The 20,351-nt window shown below is 46.0% G+C and overlaps 1 long non-coding RNA gene across 1 annotated transcript; it reads left to right on the top strand.

The window, feature by feature from the left end:
* Positions 1 to 1,280: 1,280 nt before the first annotated feature.
* LOC148338991 (uncharacterized) lies at positions 1,281 to 19,184 on the top strand. The gene is made up of 3 exons (XR_015842965.1): positions 1,281 to 1,387; positions 18,019 to 18,140; positions 18,195 to 19,184. It is a non-coding gene; the product is annotated as an uncharacterized LOC148338991 (long non-coding RNA).
* Positions 19,185 to 20,351: the final 1,167 nt, after the last annotated feature.

Below are 20,351 nucleotides of genomic sequence, written 5' to 3'. Positions count from 1 at the left end.
CCAAATGTTGATGTGCTCCACTTTTATTTTTTATGTATTTATTTATTTATTTATTTTTGGGGGGCTGACAGGGAATCAAAGCACTCAAACGTTTGCGTTCCAACGCCCGCCCGCCAGCAACGTGAATTTCGAGCGTGCGGTACTCAGTCGCTCGCCGCCACGCCGGAGCGAGCCGACGGACGGGGCCCGGCCTGACCCGCGCGACGAGCCCGCCCGTCATCACTTTTTTTTCCGGCTGGCCGGCCCACGTTCCCTCCCGGGACGCTCGGCTCGCTCCAAACTATTTCCTGCCCCGAGCTCACAAATGTCAACACTCAATCACTCCTAATTGAATTTGGACGCACAAAACTGTACACATGCGCACACACAAACTGTGCAATAACACGCTGGACTCATTGTTGCGCAATTTCCAAAGATCACTCAGGAGCACTTAATAGTACTTGTTGGTAGTTTTCTAGACTTCAAGATGTGTTATGACTTTGAATTGCACAATAGTGGACTGCGTTTGTAATCTAAAACATTGAATTGCAAAAAAAGTGATTTTTTTTTTTTGCTGTATGACATATTGTGCTGCACAATTTTGCGCAACATCGTTGCGTTCCAAGAATGCACTTTATGAAAGGACACTCTTCTCGAATGTACTGTACTACATAGCTAGTCGTAGTTTATATTTTTAAAGGAGGGCGCGGGCGAAGGAGCAAGATGTCGCCTGGCGATCGACAGCAATTAAAGGCGACGACTCGTAAAAATTGCGAATAAAAAGTTGTGAGGAGTAAAAGGGGACGCGGAGGTTCTTTATGTTATCTAATAATAGATCTTATTTATGGCGCCGTGCCTCTAATTGGCGTATGAAAGTGGCGGTTGAGGGGGGCGAGGGGGTGTCGGTCGTCAGGACCGGGGGTCTCTCGGGAGCGCTGAGGGCCGAGGACTGAGAGGGGGGGCGGGCGAGGCCATAAAGTCCTCGGACCGACAACTCGGCCTGGTGTCCTCTGTGGGTCTTTAAAGGCCTCATCAGGCGACGAGCCAACCCCCGCCCCCCTCCCCACCCAAGCTCTGGCTTTTACTAAAGCCATCTTATTGACTTTATCAAACATTGGCACAGATGTGGCACTATGGAGAATGAGAATACATAGAAATACTTGCCACAATACTCCCGCCCTCCGTAATTTTATTTTTGTTTCGGTCTAAACGTCATTTTCTACTGATGAAACAAACGTTTCGTGTCTATTCTCAAAGTGCATTACAGGTTTCGCCAGCAGAGGGTGCTAACTCAGAACGTCGCTTAACAGAGCCGAGGTTGATTACCGTCGAAGAAGACAAATTCAGTTTGCGATGACATCAGACCAGCCACCTATCAACTTTGACTGACGTTATTGTACTTCGACAGGTAAGATGGATTGGAAATAAGATAAGAATGGTTGACAATAGTAGAAAATAATAACACGTCTTTGAGCGTGTTACAAACGTCAAGCTAAAATAGTCGATGTACATGTTACAGAGTGTGTCACTCCGACGTATTTGTGTAATGGCGGACCTGTGCGAGGCAATCGCGGGAGACGAAACGGGATGTCATTGTCTGTCAAAATTATTGAAAACTGTTGTATTTTGTACTGGTTAATGCATCTTATTGACGTTGTAACCGAAACTCGTATTGAACAGTGCATATGTCATATCATAAGATGCCAGTATAAGTTCTGTTCTTGTGTTGAGGGTGCTAAATGCTAAACTAGGCTCAAGAACATGCGCGTGAGCCTCTATGAGCGCCAATCCATTAATTAGCTTCTGCTTAAAGCCATAGATGGATGTTTTGGATTGACTTATTTTCTTGGTCACCTTAAGGCAATGTAAATTGTTCACCCCCAGGTCGTTGATGATTAAAACTATTGCGTTAGAGTGGATTAAAGTATAAATAATTGATAGAACAGGTTCTAAGAAAGAGATTATTGTTCATTGAAGTATAGTCTTTATTACTGAATATCATGCATATTGTGATTTCTATAGCTGTGATGTTTGTAACCCTGTATAGCCATTAGCAGCGGGATTGTCATAGTAGAAATTGTTTTGATGCCATTTTGAAGATGACATGTCAGTTTGCGATGACGAGCCACGCACGAAGACTACTGTCTGACATTATTGTACTTTACCAGGCATAAAGGTGGTGTTGAATGAAAGTAAATATGAGTCAACCCATCAATCTCGTCAGTGGAACGCATAAATACTGATTATTCATTTCAAATGTCACTTGAGTAAGATTTAATTGTTCATTTTAATCTTGTTGCTATTCAACTTGACACTATGAAAGTCAATATCAACTGTAACAACACCAACAACTGTCAAATCGTGCGCAACATTAAAAACAACAGTAACAACAAATTCTACATCTTTTTCATTTCGTATAAAGAAAAAAGCTTGACGGTGTGCGTGCGTGTGTGTGTGTACATTTCTGGGTGTTCCTGTGTGTGTGTGCGTCTACATTTGCGTGTGCGTGTGTGAGGTCTGTATTTGAGAAATTGAGTCAGCATTTTTCGGCGTTTCAGCGGTGTGTGTGCTCTTTGGACCTGGAGGTATGTGTGTGCGCGTGTGTTTGGTGGTGGTCGTGTGTGTGTGTGTGTTTGGGGTGTTGTACGAGGAAATGTAACCTGATGAAATTGAGCCATTAAGTGGAGAGCCCCCACTTTTACCCCCACCCTCGCCTCCATTAAGAGTGAATGAACCCATTTTAGTAGCTTGCTGCTAATGAACTTAAAATGGCTGCCGGGTCCTTAACAGCCCACTGCAACCTGTACTACGCTGTACTTCATTATATTTTACTACTTTGTATTGTACTACATTGTAGTTCAGTGTATTGATGGAACTACATTATGCTACTACTGCACTACGTACTGCGATTTATTGTACTATATGGTATGGTAGTCCATTGTTGAGCTATGGAGCTGCTGCAGCCGTGGGGGGGGCAGCTGTGTTACGGTGACGACGTTCCCACCATAACAGGAGTTGGAAAGAAAGAATAATCTTTTGAAATGTGCTTGTGACATCAGGGGGTGGGGGTCATCGGAATCAGGATGGGAGGGGCCAGGGGGGGGGGATAAAATATTAGCGATTGGGGGGTTGGGGTGGTCTCCAGGGTGCTGTGATCTGACAGGAAGTGGACTTGGCCGACATGGTGGACATGCAATGATTGGTGGTCCAGATGTTCCTTCCTGCCTCCACAATTAACGTCTGATTCCCTAAATCATGCGCGGCCTCACTGGGAAGATCCCAAACCTTTCGACAAGTCGCAACTCTTTCAAACGGGACAGACGACAGGCGAGTGTGTGCGTGTGCGACGAACCTTGCCCTCTCTTCGCCAGTAAACGGGTCCAAGCCACAACACCCAAAAGCAAAACGTGCCAAAACAAAAAGTTGAACTGGAATCCATGGCACTCAACGGAGATGCTGATGCACTTCTTAAGATAGCTGTAGCGCTCATACAAGCGCCTCAGTAAGTGTGGAAGAAAAATCATTTTCCGGGTTGAAACAAAACTCTTGGTTGAGCTATCCCCACAATGTCCCGTTTTTATTCCTGAAAAGCTCACCTCGAGAATCAATTCTGAATCACATCCTCCCCGGTGAATCATTTTTTGGTGCGTATATTTGGCTCAACCCATCAGAGGATGGACAAATGCCAACATCACTTTAGGCGTTCAGCATGTCTAATCTTAAATCTGAGTGGTTAAAAAAAACAAAAACATTTGTACAGTAGTTGACGACAGTACACGGGATTGCGAAGGCCTTGGGCAGATCACATTGACAGGGCAACCAATCCCAATTGTGATTGGACAAAGGCATGCCGCAAATGACTGACACGCCATGAAATGAAGACAAAATCTGTTGGACGTAAATGACGTATGTCGTAAATGTGTACGCACGCATGCACGTACTGTACAAGACTGAGCATGTGAACACTTCCTGTTCCTCAAGTTCATTAACGCCTTCACACTACCAACCGCAACACCAAATTATTTACTCTGCACGTCATACGAAGTGTGTGCGCTTGTCTGAACACGCACCGTTTACAAACATGACATTAGACAAGTTGTGATTACTCGAGAACATCTTAATTTATGTTCCATCTTCACGTGCCACGATGAGTCGTAGTTGAGTCCCACGGTTCTAGCGTGATAGTGGAATTAGCTTTGCTCTCCTTCGATATGTTTTGACAGACTTACGTGCGTTTTGTGTGGCGTGTGTAGCTTGCTCAGCATTGGTTCTCAAGCGTATTCAGACGGGGACCTACATTTTCCGTTTCTAACCAAATCGTGACTCACTTTAACTGATGTTAAGAACAATGACGAAAACGTACTAATTAACAAATATTTGTTCATCATATTTGAACGACACATGCTTTGGCTACTTGTTCAATGTTCCTTTCAGCGAGCCCGATGAAGAATCTGATGAAAAAAATCGTCTCTTAGTATTGATGAATGTCGTCTGTGTCTACCGTCGTAACGGTGAAGAACCCCTGCAAATATTTACGAGATGTCCACGACCCACAAGTTTAAAATCGCAGTACTCGACCTCGCGTGAGGATGTCGCTGGGCGCAACGAGCAGGCAAATTGGTCTCCACGAGACGTTGCCCGGGTCAGAGCGCAAGCAATTTATTCTGTCTCCTGATTGGCGGCTGATCAGTGGCGACGTGGTCAAGCGTGGTTCAGCGGTTTTTTTTGTTTTTTTTTTTACACGTGGTTGTTGCAGTGAAGCAAAGCTCAGCGTGAAAAAGGGTGGCGAGAAAGCTCAAAGAAGAAAATAAAAATCAGCACTGCCATGAAAGCATGAGGAATCTGATCCTGATCCTTTCTCCTCTCAGCTTTTCCGAGGTTGGGCTGTTAGCGCACACATTAACCCGGCGGCTGCGCCCCCCCCCCCACCGCACTCCATCGCCCGCCTGCCCCCAAGAGTCGGACGCTCGTCCAACTTAACGATTAAGAGCGCGGCTAATGAACTGTAGGATTAGCGAGGTGCTAATGGTGGGCGCGCCGGCCGCTCTAAGTGGCGCTTTGTGTCAAGAGGTCGCCGGCCTGCCAGTACTCCCAAAACACGTCAATCAAGCTTTGTTGTTTGTCGATGTCCGGCAACAAGACAAAAACAAATGACTCAATCTCTGTCATTGGCGGTGCTAAAGCTAGCACGTAGTAAGGTTAGCATAGAGCTAGCAGCCTCTCTTTGACCATGCTAACTTAGCATGCTGCTATTTTTAGGATTGCGTTATCATAAGATGACACGAGCATCGTGGGTAGTTTAGGGCACCAGCACACTCACACACCACTGATGGATCACGTATAACATTGTCGTTTGCCACCCCGTTTGTCCTCATGTGAGTCGCTGCGAATGGGAGCCCGTCCCAGCTGACTTTGGGCCCACGATTGGTTGTTACCTGAGCAACCGTGATGTAATTTTCAGTCGATATTAACTGGCAAAATGGACATTTTTGGGGGTTGACCTCCACTTTAAGAAACTAAAATCAAAACAAAAATGCTTTTCAAGTAACAAAAATCAACTGTAGGTAGCTGTTTAAAAAACTAAAAAAAAAAATCCATACAGCTAAAATGTCCTTTAGTTTTCATCTTTTTTTCAATTAATGTTGATGCTCTTTAAGGGTTGATGTTAAATACGATTATTTCAGGTTTTACTGTTATGACAAAATACTTGGTGACCTTTTGTTCATCTTGCTCTTGACAGATATATTTTTTAAAAAAAAATCTAAAACTAACAAACCTGTAAAATCTAAAACGAATGAAAATCAAAATTAAATAAAACTCACAAACCTGCTCCAAACACAAATGAAAATTTTGAAAGTCAAACAACAAAAGTCAAATTGAAATCCAATCTAACTATAATGAAATCTACCAAACTATGAGAATGCTCGTTCACAGGCATGTGACGATGATGTCATCATGTTATTTACATCAATCGATAGAACTGCCAGTCAGAGGTCAAGAGCCGGGGGGGGGTGAAGGGAGGTCAGGCGGTTTTGCTCTTTTGCACATTTGCAACTTGCCGGGGAGGGTTGGGCGTTGCGTCCCTGCGCCGGCGGCGTCACGCTGGCCCTTACGGCGTTGGCATTTTCCCGCCTTTTGCCACCTTTTCCCCGGCCACACGTCTCTCACACAAACACACAGCCCTGACGACAGGCAGCAGGACACGCGACATTTGTCAAGCAACATGCCACATATGACGATGGTCCGAGATCAATGGAATGTAAAACGCGTCAACTCCACAAGTTAGCTGGCGAGACAACCAGGCACACCGGGCTGGACAAGACACAATGGCGACAGACAGCCGATTGGTTGACACAAGGCGAGTGGGACTGGCGAGGCCAGGTGGGGGCCACACAAGGACTGGCAAATGCATTCTGACGTACAGTGTACATTTTGCGGCTTCAGTGCTTTGCGGGTTTTTCCCAAATATAAATAATAAATAAATCACTGCCATATCTGCGGCCATATTACGGAAAGACGCGTTGTTTCAAAGAGATGAGTTGACTCGGATGCTTTGCACATACCCACGGGCGCTCATTGAAGGCGTGTGATTGGTTCCCAGCAGCCAATGTATGGAGACCGGTTGTTGGAGGTGTCACATGAACTTAACGTGTCACATGTAGAACACAGACTGCAGTGCAGGTCAAGACATGTCCAAGTGTCGTGTGAGAAATGTAGCTTGACATGTACGAAGGATCACATAGAAGACACGTCACGTGTGTCCCACGGTGGACATTTTGGACGCTGATCAGCGCTGAAGACTTGGCGCGTTTTTCTGTGTTGACTGGGAAACATGTTGCCTGTGCGCACACACACTCACACGCACGCACATGCAAAGAAAGCGGCGGGTTTGAGAGCTTGCGCGTCCCGGGAGGACGTCGTCGGAGTCCGGGCCGGGCGTCCCCCGGCGTGGCGGTTCACCAGGTGTTGTCTGCAACAGGCAATTAGTGGAGGAGGTGTAGCTGTCAATCACGGGGAGGAGGGCGGGGGGGGCTGAGATTAGCCGCTCGGCCGTAATTAGCGAGCTGTAGGCTGGCGGGCCCCCAGGATAAAGGCTTTGCCAATAATGGACCCTCGGGTATTAATTACTGAAGGTCGGAGGCGGAGGAAAGGCCGGGATCTTAGCAGCCGAGCGCGTAAGATGATTGTTTAAATTTCAAAAATAATACTGCGCTGACAGTTGTTGGCCTCCCGCCGGGACGCCGCTACAAGGTAGCTCGCGTAATTAGCTTGAAGAGGAAAGGCCACCGCGCACGTGCACACACGCGGCGCATACTCGCCTGTTTGTGGAGCGCGCGCACGCGTCAACGTGCGGAAAAACACTCATGTGAGGACCGCCGGGAGGATAAAGAGGGGAAAGGGAAAAAAAAGAGCAAAACAAATAAGACAAAAGAAGAAGTGGAAGTGGAGAAAAGGAGCAGGAGGAGGAGGAAGTAAAGAGGGAAGAACAGGAAGAGGACAAGGCTCGGAAGTAAAACGTTCGTCTCTTGGGGAAGTCCAACCTCCTAACCTTGATGCGACCTTTCCTTCACCTTTGTTGGCTGACATCGTCGGGTCAAGGAGAGATGGAACGCTGTTTTCTTCCCAACATCGGAAAGGACAGCGCTGCTTCAAGTCCAGTCAAATTTATTTCTCAAGCACTTAATTGCAGATACGTGTCAAATCCGTTTACAAATATGAACGACACACCCCTCGCAGGCTGCAATGGACCTGTAACAAAAACAAAACGTTTCATTTCTATTTTTCTAATTGAATGCTTATTTTTTTAAAACTATTTTTTCAAAGTCTTAAGCATGAAAGCACCCCCCTCAGCATCGCACTGTGCCCCCCCCCCCCCACAGGGAGGCCCACCCCACTATTTGAGAAGCACTGCTTTAAATGAATTAGAATCAGAATTAGAATTAGAAATCCCTATATTGTCATTGTACTCAAGTGTGCAACGAGATTAGAGGGCTCCCCTCTCCAGTGCAATACAACAATAATACAGACAAATATATAAATTAGATAAATAAATAAGAGAGTGCAATGGAATTTAGTACTGAATAGTGTATATAAGAAGAAATGAAAAATAATATTTTGTAAAGGTTAATGACTTTTGCTCAAGACCGCATTCTGACACCTTTCCTCAGCATTCGTAGAATTCCAAACATCCTATCCGCCAAATACTCTCCCGGAAGCATAAGAAAGGAAATTGCCGAGGCAAAAACGAGAACTTGAAAAGGCTTCGGGAGGCCCAGGAAGTACGGATTGAGGAGCAGAAAGTCAAATGGTAGACAAAAATAAAGACAAAATAAAAGCAGAAAAAAGAAGAACACTGTGCTGACCACTTGTATTTTTGTTTTCAGTGTTTTCTTCATTTCTGCAGTGTGAGCATGTCATCACCTGATGGTGATGATAAGTGTGAAGTTGCGTGCGTGCGTGTGCGTGCGTGCGTGTTGACATGGGGTCAGCGAGCAATTTCCTCTGGGGGCTTTTGAGGGATTTGATGGCGAACATAAATATGTCGATGGATCGTCCTGTACTTCTTTTTTCTTTTTCGTTTTTACTTTGACTTCTTCATCACGTGATTGCCTTCGACTCCCAGATGTGCGATGCAGCTGTGTGTAAGTCTTTGTGTGTGCGTGTACTTTTTATACAAGGCACTCCGGTCCAACGTGGTGCAACGCGTCAAACATCTCGTGACCTTGCCGTACTTAGCTCGATGCTAAACCTTTAGCACTTTCAGCTCGGCTTTTCAAGCGGACGACCAAAATATGGCGGCTACCTGAACAGCGGTGACGAGCGGCGTGCTCAAGAAGCTAAGCAGCTACGTAGCATTAGCGAGCTAAAAGTAGCAATGCTGTTTGCGTGCTTACGCAGCTAGCCATGAGAGTGTCTTAAAGTTTAAGGGTTGCGTGCGGCTCTTTGGAGCAGACACGCACGCACGCACACGCTTGGACACGGGTAGTAAATCTGGGTGAGCGTCCGGCGTGCACCTGCACGCGGCCCCTGGTGGCCTCTCACTGATGACCACAATAAACATGTCACCGAGCTCAACTGTTCGCCAGACGTCGTAAATAAATATCAACTGCAACACAATACACAACGTTACACCACATTGTGTATGCGTGTGGATGTGTGTGCGTGTACATTTTGGGATGCGTGTCTGTTACCGTGTATATATGCGCATTTGTGTGTGTGTGTGTGTGTGGTTAAGCTACTTCTCAGCACTGATTAATGCAAAGCGCTACCAGTTTGGTACCCACTTCTGAAATAAAACGTATTTCCTCAAATGGCCTTCAATTCTAAGAATGATGTATTGTTAAGCAATTTGATTGGCTCTTACATGCCCTGCCTGGATGGAGCAGCCAATCATATTGCGACCTGGTGGTATTCCTACCAACAGCACATCAGTCGTCGTGTCTTCTACTGCCCCCGTGTGGCCAAGGTAGGCAACTGCAGCATTCAGTTGGCGCAACGTGACAAAAACTGTAGAATTTCTTGGGTAGGTTATTTAACGGCGTCATTGATGTCCATGGCAACAGCCGCCGCTTCCGTCATCGCCCGGCGGATTAATCCACGTAAACGGCGTCGGCCATCTTGCTCGCGCTAGCTGGCGGTACCTTCCAGCTGTCAATCACGCTCACAATTAATTGCTCTCTTGGAAACATTTGCATGTGCAGCGAGGAAAACATCTGGTGGGCGCGCTTTAATGGCGAGCGCCGCGTCACACGTACATGCACGCCCGCATGTGGACGCCACCCAGCGCGCCTGTGACGAGTAACGCAGGTAGTGTTCGATGAATTGTTCCGACCATAAAGTCAACCACATCAAGTCGTCCCGCACATGTGAATGTTGTGATTAGGAAGAATGAAAGATGAACGACTGGCAGCGACTGCGTTCACAATCCTTCACTCATTAGCGACTCAACAATTATCCACTACAAATGATTAATCAAACACTCCATAATCACTATTTGGGGATTTTGTACATCATCCACGACACAGAAATGCGTTTAGAGTGACTGTGGAAGAAAGAACCTTATCTGATCCTGTTAAATTAGCCAAGGACCACCCAAACACTTCCCTGCATCAACATAAACACCAAAAACACGTCCGTATGCAAATGAGGCAGCAACCCGCCACCACGCCGTCACCGGCTGCCGCCTGCCAATCAAAACCTGGACAATTAAAAGTGCCGTCGACAACTACGTCTTTCAAAATGGCCGACTGCCCATGAATATTCACACCGGCGTTTCACATTTTAGGTGTGTGAGTGCGTATGAATTTGTCAATGCGTGCGTGTGTGTATGAGAGTATTTGTCAGTATGTGTGTACATGTGTTTCTCCGAGTGTGAGAATTAACTGTGGATATATGTTTGCATGAGCATGTATATGAATTTAGTGTGTGTGTTTCGCCGCACGTTAAAATTGAGTGTATGATGTGTGTGTATCTATGTGTGAATGGGGTGTGTGTGATTATACTTTCAGCGCGTGTGTGTGTGTGTTGCTGGGTGTGAGTGCATTGGTCGTGTGTACTTACTGTACAATGTCTGTGTGCTTCTCGGTGTGAGAGGGGGTGAATTTGCGTGTGTGTATGTGTGAATTAAGTGTTTGTGTGTGTGTGCATTATTAGCATGTTTATAAATTGACTATTAGTTAGCTATAAGCATGCTAGCATGCTTAATGATCCTTTGCTAGCGGTTAGCAGCCTTTGCAGCGCAAGGCTTGCGTGTCCATGTCAGGTGGTTGCTTGTGTGTGTCGAACCGCATTGGCCTGTGTGTGGATGCTCTCCTGTTACTGGAGATCACATGACAAGATGAAACATGACGGCGACAAAGTGCGTCACTTTTCTTCCTAGGAGGCGCCAGCTGCGGGCATGGCACCCCAAGGACGCGGTGCTACGCTACGATAGCGCCGCACTACCGTAGCGCCACGGTGCTGAGGGGGGGAACGGGGGGAGGGGGGCGCCTTCCCCCGTGCGAGTGCAACTTTAATGAGGCGACAGCGCGGCTGCTTGACGATTCATCAAACATCTGCACTGGCAGATGTGGAGAGACGCCACAGAGACGCACGACGTCTCCGCCCATCTGGACACGCACACACAAGAGGACCTTTTACAACATGCGCACACACACACACACTTTCTGTAATGACGTGTGTGTGTGTGGGTGTTCTTGTGTTTGTAGCTTTGTGGGGACACCTGACTCCTGCAATTATGGCTGCAATTTTATTGTATGTCGTTTCCTCAAGTCACCTCTCCAAGTCACCTCCAGTTACTTCTCAAAGAAGCACTTATCCCGCTTGTTTCTTCTCCTCGGGCCCGATTTACCAAGCGCCTAAATAACTGGTGTTAAGTTGTGTGCTCACTTTTAAAGGTTGCAGGTGCTGTCGTTGGGCGTAATGATAGCTTTTATCCTTCATGGAACCATGATATCAACGCTAGTTTCGTTAGCCGGTTTGTGGCATTTTCAATTTTAGCATCAAGCTAGGAGACTTTCATAGAAAGCAAAGTTACATCCTTTAGTTAGATACAAAAGGTGTTCTTGTCTTTAGTTTGAGTGTCAACTGAAAGTGGCATTAGACTTACAAATTGTCCACTATCTGTCAAACTGCTGCAAGTTTTCAGAAGTCAGGTTAGTTGAGATTGCTGCCGCTAACTTGTGCTCCTATCTCAACTTCATACTCGGAAGGCAAAGTAAGTAAAAGGTCGTCGAGTGACGAGCCGTAAAACGTGTACGTCGGGTAACTTGTATGGCAAGGTACCGCAGAGGGAGAGCGTGAATGTCGGAAACCACTGCGGAAGAAACTCATTTCAACTGCTTTTATCTGTTCCCTTGTTCTTTCATTCCCGTGACCTAACATGACGGTGACGTTGGGAATGTTGAGTAAATGCTAATGCTAGCCGCCGCGGTGCTTTTCTTATCGTAGTCGCATTTCGCTGGCTGTCCCAGATTAGCATTGCATCCGTGACATATTTCACATGTCTACATGATCACTAAAGATGGAGGGTGCTCACGTCTAATTGTTTTAATTTATTTGTTTATAGCCGAGGAGGTGGGTGAGGATGGGCATATGGGGGGGGGGGGTTGTGTTTGGGAGGGACAGGGCGGGGCTGCACTTTGCTGTTTTACTGGCAGCATATGGAGCACATTTATCACCATTTGCTGCCATCTTGCTAAATGATGTGATGAACTCATTTGTTACTTTACTCTTTTTTAATCAAACACATGCTGCGCTCTAATGTGCTAGCAATGCTCGCGGGCTTTGGAAACAGCGCCCCCTACCCCCCCCACCCCTCCCCACTCCCGCTCCACCGCAGGGAAATAACAGCAGCGCAAGCAAGGCGGGCGGAGGAGGGACAGCGTGGAAGAAGATTGTGGTGAGGGGGGGGGGGGGGGGGTTAACTCCACCCTCCGGAGCGCCGGCACGTGCCTTAGCATGACGGTCAATAGCGTGTTCGTTAGCATGACCGTATTAGCGGTTTTGTTCGGATGTCGGTTATTAACAGAAGAGGGAGTATGTCACATCCCCAAGTTACAATTAAGTTAAGTTGACCTTCAGGTGTGAAGCATGTGTCATGTTATTGTGGCAAAAATTTTAAAAAAAAAGTCAAGTCTAGTTATCAGTAAATTTCCAATAAGCGGAATCAAGTCGGTTTTGATTTGGCCCAGTGCACACGTCAAGACAATTGGACTGTTTTTAACTCGATCTTGGCACTTCCCGAACAAGCTTGTCAAACATCCAGCAGTGCACGGTTTTAAAAGTAGATTTGTTCCGATAATCTGGTCCAAAACGGGTTGGGCCGACAATCTTAAATATTAAACGTCTTCCTTATTTACAACCAGAAATCCTCTTGTGTGTGGGAGAGGCCAGCTACTCTCAAATCATTTGTCTCCTTGAACTTTGGCGTGATCGGAATGTAGCCATAATATGTATAGCCATATTTACAGCAGATATACTTTTTATATAAATATACTTGATAGTTTATGTATACTTATTACATATTTATTTTTTAGAAGATGGCAGTCTAAAAAGCACTAAATTGAAATGAAATTGTTGTGACAGGGTCGCCACGACATAGCTCCGCCCACCATCCAAATAGCCTTAATCTGGGACCCTGAATGAACACACACACGCACGTGCGCACACACACACGATTAATCAGTTCCAAAACTGAATGAAACAAAAATCACAGCAATATGAAAATCTGTCATTCAACTCCGCTAGTCACCTTCTCGAGTCATTTCTCATCGTCAGTGCTGCTCGTCAAGTCTCCCGTGAATTTTTCCTGTCAATGGCTTTGCTCGACACTGGCGTTCGTTAGACAAACAAAATGGCTGCCAGTCAACATCTGGCGTGCGGCACGCTTGATCGACACCGGAGCACGAGCGACCGAGACGTGAGGAGAGTGAGCGGCGCGTTAAGGCATTTTTCGAGAGCACGTAGCACTTCCTGCCACGTGGTCGGCGGGCCTCGATTTTGTTGGATATAAATGTCGTGATGTTAAGCGTGTTGTGTGTAGCGTGTGCTTGGGCTGTGCAATTAATCGGAATTCATTACGATAATTGTTCCACTCAGTGATTACAGAACTGGCATAATCGTAAAAAATCAACACACACATACGCGCACAAAGTGACACATTCAGTCATCACGAAACTCACACACTCGTATACATATACACACTCAAGCACACACACAGTGACGCAGTCACGCACACGCGCATTAACACACACATTCACCCCTTGTCACTCACTCAGTTACTCACACACACACACACACATGCTAGCGGTAATGCAACGTAGGTCGCGTGCATGCATGCGTGTGAACGCACGCTCGATGATTATATATGCAGGTTGTCGGCAGCACTTTTGGCTTTCCGCCTGGTTTGGTGGCGGCGGCGCCGAACATGTCCATCAGCGTAAATGTTTCATGGCTGTTTTGTCGTCGTTGTTTATCCGAGCAGCTGATTGAAATATTCATGGCACATTTTGTCGTCGCCAGCTCAAACAAAAATTTGATGTTTCAAGCGCCATGAATGATTCACGTCAGGCTCATTGATGCACTTTCACCGCCAGACCAGAACATTTCATGGAGTCCACTGCGGGGTAAAAAAAAAAATCACGGCGTCGTGATGGGAGAGTCGAGAATGAGCGAATGATGCAGACGGCGGCGACTGCGTTTGGATTCGTTCACTCGTTCCCGACGCCATCGTGGCTCTCGCGGGACGTTTGTTGATCGTATTGTCTCCTCCGCATGTACGTCGTCCTGCGCTCAAGACCAAACGACTAGAACTCGCCCATACCAAGACTTCATGGAGTTGAGAAAGAGGAGCCAAGACTTTCAAAATCCATTTTCAAAACCGTGAACCGTGACAGGGTTGAATGGTTTTTCATTTTCATTTTTCTTTCATTTTCTCTTTCTCGGCCCAGAAACAACTCGTCCCAAGCACATCTTGACCATTTTGGCGCATACTCCAAACAACTCCCTGCAGGTATTTAAACGTGAAGCTTTCAAGAAGTACTTTCATTTCAAGGCCTCTACACTCCAACCCGAAGTCGGCCGTCATAGCCAATTGTCGGCCTTCAAGTAGACACATCGGACCGGAAAATAAGAGAGGAACACACTCGCAAAAGCCGACAGAGACACCCACTACTCCTGAACTTCTGCGCATTTGAGAGATGTAGTACCCCTCCAAGCCATGGGTGGCGATATTCAATGCGTAGCCTTTGACGCCGATGTCCAATAATGGCAGTCTTTCGGGAATCCAATCCAGCAAGATCCAGTTTGAGACAAAACAGAGACTTTGGGGAGTCGACAGAACGCTTGAAAGTGTGTTCTCAGAAAAATCACAAAAAAGTAGGCAGAGGCTCTGCTCTTATGGCGAACGCCAAAACCCATGGCATGGTTTTAATTTTCTGGACTTGCATTTGCCTCCTCTGAAATCAGCAACAACACAACTGAAATATTCTGAAAACAAAACCATTCTGATGTCTGAAACTTTTTCGGCAAATTTTTATGACTACTTAGTTAAAAGGATTTCTGGAAAACAAGTGAAAAATGGTTTTGTGAGGCTTCTCAGGTGCCGTTAATGATGACGTTGCTGTCAGTGATGACATCATCGACTCGTTTACATTTGAGCAAAAATCTCAACAGTGATGTGATAGCAAACTTTGTCCGAATGAGCTTTGTTGAAAAATGTTTTTAAAAAAAACTTTTGAGGGGGAAAACATGAACATCTGGGAGGTTTCCTGTGAGGCGCCCGCAAGAAAAGGCTTTTGTTCACACTGTGCGTATGCGTGAGTGTGTGTGTGTGTGTGTGAGGCCTCAAAGACAAACATCAGATTGGTAAAAAGACAAACTGCTCCCGTGACAATGCCTCCTCCTCTTCTTCTTCTTCTCCGAAATGAAAAACTCCCACGCGACGCGCAGGAAGCGGAGGTTGGGTTGAGCTGCGTTTCCCTCCAACACGCCACGCGCGACATGCCACAGGCCTCGCCCAGACAAGAACATTGGACGCGGCAGCCTGCCACCGTCTGGCTTGGTGTTGCTAGCTTGTTGCGCGCGTGTTGTTAGCATGTGCTCAGACGTGGTGGTGGATCCTGCCAACAAAGGGGGAAAGCTAAAAAAAAATAAATAATAAAAAAATCTCCACTTCACTTTTCTGAGTTCTAGAAGTTTGGGGATTTTTCATTTGTTCAACTTTTGGTTTTTATGAAGAATTGATTTGATAGTTTTTATTTTTATTAAAAAAAATAAAAAATTGTAGTTCAGTTTTAATTTTAGTAATTATTTTTATTTTATTTATTTTTTTAATACACGGAGTGTTTGTCAAGTACAAGATAAAAAAAAGGTCCCTCAGTTTTGTGTAATAAGAAACTACAATTCCCAAAAGGCTGTTTGACCTTTCTTGTGTATTACGTAGAACAATATTGATCAGAAATATATTTCAAATCAACCCCGTTAAGTTCATGCGATGAAAACTAATATTTCTAGTTTTAGAAACTTCGAATGTCATTCCATTTAGTTTTTGTTTTTAATTGATTTTGTTCACCAACATTTTTTTTTAAATTTTAGTTGTAATTATTTTCTTAGTTTTGGTGCCCTATAATGACCTTGAAGTGACTTCAGAAACAACCAACTTGGGATGAGCTCGCCAAGCCGCTGTGACGATGGCATCCACGCGGCAGCGTGAGCGCCCCCCGGCCAAGGCCTTCGGAAGAAGCGTTCGGGACTTGCGGGTGACGCAAGCGGCCGAGCCGGCAGACGCTGATGCGCTCTGACAGCGTCTGCTAATTGGACTAAATTAATTTACCTCGGGCGGCCATGTTGGCACAAAGCGGCGCTTGGCGCGTGAATAAGTGATGGCGGGCGGCGTGCGCGGCGCACACTTTGTGAATCATTTAAGGACACAATGTGCTAATTAGCGGCGGCGGAAAGGAAAGGCAGGAAAAAGTGGCTTTCGCCTCGCCAGTCGTCGGCTTTCAGTCGCAATTAAGACGCAGAGCGCTGTCACTCGGGCGGGCGCGGGGAGCGCTTCATTTATTCATCCGCTGAGCAGATGCTGAGTGCGGCTGGGCTTTGGATGCTGCCAGGCCTCACGGGTGGGGGGGGGGAGCACCACTTGGATGGAGAAGAGGGGGTTGGCAAGGGGGCGCGGGTTGGGGCCGAAGTTTTCCTCAGCTCCCCCCAGCCACTTCATGCGGCGGCAAAAGGAAACTACCCAACTCTTCGCATCAAAATGAAATTCAAAAAATAAATAAATAAATGAAGCAAGGTCCGATGGGGGCAGCACAATGGGCACCTGCCTCACCGTTTTTAAGTTACGGGTTCAAATCTGTGCTCCCATCCGACCAAGAAATCGAACATTGGGAATGGTCGACGATATACGCCCGAAACTTGAACACACTCAAAGGTTCAAAGTTCACAACAGGCCCGCCAGACATTCGGTTCCGCCACCCACCCCGCTCTGCTAAATGCTGAATTTATTCCCGCTCAGGCCCAGTGGCGTGCGCGTTGGTGCTGGATTTATGCGGTGGCGGCAGTAGCGGAGTCATGTTTATGCAGGAAGCTGCCAGCTTTGTTGGCGGCCGCCATTTATTAGCAAAAGTCTCGTCGGGCCGGCCCGATTGGTGCCTCCTCCACGCGCCGTCTTTGATGGGCGGGTGCCCGCCGCGTCTCGGGCGCCGTAACGAGACGCCCGGGATGCTCAGAGCGTCCGCCGGGACAGCTGCCGTTTGATGGCCGTCGCCGATACGCGCCGTCGGGATTCGGCGACGGCTGCAAACAAAATGGAAGGCGAGGAAGAGGAGGAGGATGAGAAGGAGGAAGATCTCAGATGGTTTGGCAAGCCTTTTGACGACCCCCCCACTTCATGAAAACTCCTCCACACCCTCCCTCCATCTTAACGTTAATTTCCCCAACGTCTCGCAGTTTCGACGCTGCTGCTGTGTATGTGTGTGTGTGTGTGTGTGTGCGTGTGTGTGGGTGTGTGTTTGTGGGCGCGTGCATGAATGCATGCGTGCGTGTATGCGTGGTCTTGAATGTGTGTATGTCTGTGTGTGATCGTTGTGCATGTGCGTGTTTGTGTACGTACGTTTGTGTGAATGTGTGCGCATGTGTTTGTGAATCTGTGTGTGTCTGCGTGATTGTGTGTGTGTGTGTGTGTGTACACGTGTGTTCATATATACGTATATGTTTATGTGTTTGTGGGCATTCATCTGCGCTTTAGTCGGTCGGTGAGTTCTTGTATTTCAGGCCCGCCAGTCGGTCCGAGTCCGCCAAGTGGCGTCGACGGTGTGCGGTGGCAGTCATGGGTAGAGCGGGTCAAAGAGTGACCACGCGGTCCACTGTTCGATTCCCGCTCTGTCCGAGTCGTGTTCCTTGCCTCCAGTGTCACTCACTGAATGTTTGTTGATGGTTGTGGGAGGAGCCTTAGGATCGGACTGGTGGCCGTGCTTCCGTCTTCGAGTGACATTTCTTTCTGGATGTGTCATCTTCAACGCGGCTTATCTTTTGCAGGGTCCCCGCCGGGCCAGCTGACTTCTGGCAAAAGGCGGGCTACACCCTGAACTGGTCGCCAGCCAGTCGCAGGGCAAACACAGACACCATCAATGAGCGGGAACCGATCCCACGCAAGTCAGGCGAGTTTACCACTACGCCATCAGCGACCGTGTTTCTGAATGTTTTGTTTCTAGGTCACGCGTAAGGTGAGGATGGTGATGAAGTGCCAAGTGGAGCCATCTCATACATGATTGGACACGGATCATGGACGACCGATCCAGCAGTGCACGTTTTGTAGGACTTTACGGATTATTTGCATTCCTGACGGACAAAGTATGAAGACGTTTATCCTCAAAGGTGAAAGGTCGTTCGTCCTCGAATGAGCGGCCGCCGTCCCGTGTGAGCGGCGAGCGTCACGCCACAAACAGGATGGAAACGGGCGTGACAGTGACATCATTGACTTTGCTCAACGACGGAACGAATGGAGGCGTTCGCTTGCGGCAGCGGGACGCGCTAGCTCCACCCCCCCGATGACCGACCTCGAAACAAACTTGACAAAAACTCGCCGCAATTCCCGCAAGATTCTAAATCAAAGTTTCAAAGGGTGACATTAAAAGAAATACTTGACTGATCTGGCCACTTTTAGCAGCATCCTCTGATTTTTTTTTTTTGTTTTGTTTTTTTGATAACTTTATTAATTTTTATGGACAGTTACTTCCTTTAAAGACGCATTTCGCCACTTGCTGTGGGTTGAAATGACATCATATAAGTTCAAAACTCAGGTAACGACCACTCACGTTTCAGCTGTTTTCTGACGAGCACATTCTCCGCACCAGCTGTGGGCATCAAAGCTCGAGGTCACGCCGACGCCCCCAACCACATACATTTCCAGCTCATTGCCAGTCCACACAAATGTCGACTTTCATGCTCGTCGCAATCGTAAGATTCTTATTCTCTGTTTTTGGTGACTTCCTGTGGCGGCGTTACAGCACCATTTCAGGCCTGAAATAGAAACGGCAGCATTCATTTCACTCATTGAAACCATTCGGAGAAAAACATCAGTTCACTTTCGGTGCGCTTGTGCAAAAAGCCTGCTGAAAAATGGCACCTGACGTGTGGGTGAATTATCTTGGCGAAGAAGAAACGCTCGCTTATGCAGATTCAGACACACTTGTGAAGGATAATCAGAGCAAATGCATCTTTTTGTGGATTAAAAAAAATATTTGAATTAATCTTGTGTAAAATGGTAAAGTAATGAATATAAAAGTTTTGCATTGATATTTTTCATCAATATATTTATCAATTGACACTTGAAAATCTAAATTTGCGTTTAGCATGTCATTGATTAAAACTTAAGGATAAAAGTTTTGCATTTTATCAGTCATTAGATCAAAGAAAAAGTTTGAAATTTGTCAACTGATGCGTCAAAATAAATCTGAGATTTATGGATTGATTGCCACATTGAATCTATTGCCCCAATTGATTGACACGTCAGAATAAAATTTTGTCAACAGAATTCCGCAAAATATACTACCGTTTTATTCTTTCTATACACATTTGAAATTAAATAACACTTAAAAATAAAGGTTTGCAATCGAATCATTAACTCGTCAAAATAGGTTTACAACTTTTCTATTTACACTTCAAAATAAATGCCTGAAGACAATCACTTGACATTAAAAAAAATACTCGCTGTGTAACTTCAAAATAAAATGTATTGTCATTGAAATGTGATCAATAGTTGCCTTTCTAGGAAAAGAAAACACGACTAAATTCTTACTATTGAATCAAATTAATCCATTAAAAATATGACACATGACTAAAAATGAAAAACTCATTTGCAATATTTCGACCCTTGAACAAGTCGTTGAGCGCCACCTGGTGGCTCAGTTATACAGTATTGGTGTGTAAATCTCCATCTAATTTGTACTTTGGAGAAATAACTATAAAAACTACTGCACTTCACTTCAGCTTTTCCTCTGTAATTTGATTTAGTTTGTTTTTTTTCTGCAAAAAAAAAAAAAACAACAAAACATTTCCAACAAACAAGGAGAAAAAAATAAAACAAATGGAATGGATGGCCGAGTGGTCTAAGGCGCCGCGTTCTGGACCCAGTCTCCCCAGGAGGCCTGGGTTCGAATCTCGAATTTCCCCATTGTGGGACTAATAAAGGGCTAATTATTATTATTATTATTTAAAACAAATGTCAACATTTCTTTGGGTACTTCCATTGGGGTTAAATAAATTAATAATTGTTCTAATTCTTAGCAAAAATAACGCCGCACTGTAATCAGTCTCTTCTATTTCACAAAATGTAACCGTCAGTAAAGTCACGTGACAACTGTCTTATC

The sequence above is a fragment of the Idiotropiscis lumnitzeri genome, chromosome 4 (assembly GCF_059441095.1).
Source record: "Idiotropiscis lumnitzeri isolate Australia: NSW breed Sydney's pygmy pipehorse chromosome 4, RoL_Ilum_1.0, whole genome shotgun sequence".
Lineage (NCBI taxonomy): Eukaryota > Metazoa > Chordata > Actinopteri > Syngnathiformes > Syngnathidae > Idiotropiscis > Idiotropiscis lumnitzeri.
The sequence above is the reverse complement of the archived record's forward strand: the minus strand, read 5'-3'. Positions and strand labels throughout refer to the sequence as shown.